This window comes from Microcebus murinus, unplaced genomic scaffold, assembly GCF_040939455.1.
Source record: "Microcebus murinus isolate Inina unplaced genomic scaffold, M.murinus_Inina_mat1.0 scaf036_hap2_Mmur4.0, whole genome shotgun sequence".
In the NCBI taxonomy this organism is placed as follows: Eukaryota; Metazoa; Chordata; class Mammalia; order Primates; family Cheirogaleidae; genus Microcebus; species Microcebus murinus.
Genome location: NW_027438982.1, coordinates 206,444 through 206,761, shown reverse-complemented (window position 1 = coordinate 206,761; position 318 = coordinate 206,444). Strand labels below are relative to the sequence as shown.

The following is a 318-nucleotide window of genomic DNA, read 5'->3' as shown; positions in this document are numbered from 1 at the left end:
ACCCCGGCCCGCCGCTCCCTGCCCGCCCCGCCCCGCCTGTCACCCCCGTCCCTCGGAGCCCGCCGGACCCGGCCGGTGAACTCAACAGGCCCGGCCCGGTGCGGGTCAGCGCCGGCGCGGGGCCTGGGGCGGGGGGAGGAGGCGGCGGGGAAGCGCAGAGAGGCTCGGCTTCTTGAGCGGGGCAGGGGCGCCCTCCGCCGTCTAGGGCCACACCACCCTGAACGCGCCCGATCTCGTCTGGTCTCGGAAGCTAAGCAGGGTCGGGCCTGGTTAGTACTTGGATGGGAGACCGCCTGGGAATACCGGGTGCCGTAGGCT

At 74.8% G+C, this 318-nt stretch overlaps 1 non-coding gene across 1 annotated transcript; it reads left to right on the top strand.

The window, feature by feature from the left end:
- The first annotated feature begins 199 nt into the window (after positions 1-199).
- Positions 200-318, top strand: LOC142868678 (5S ribosomal RNA). The gene has a single exon (XR_012917623.1). It is a non-coding gene; the product is annotated as a 5S ribosomal RNA (ribosomal RNA).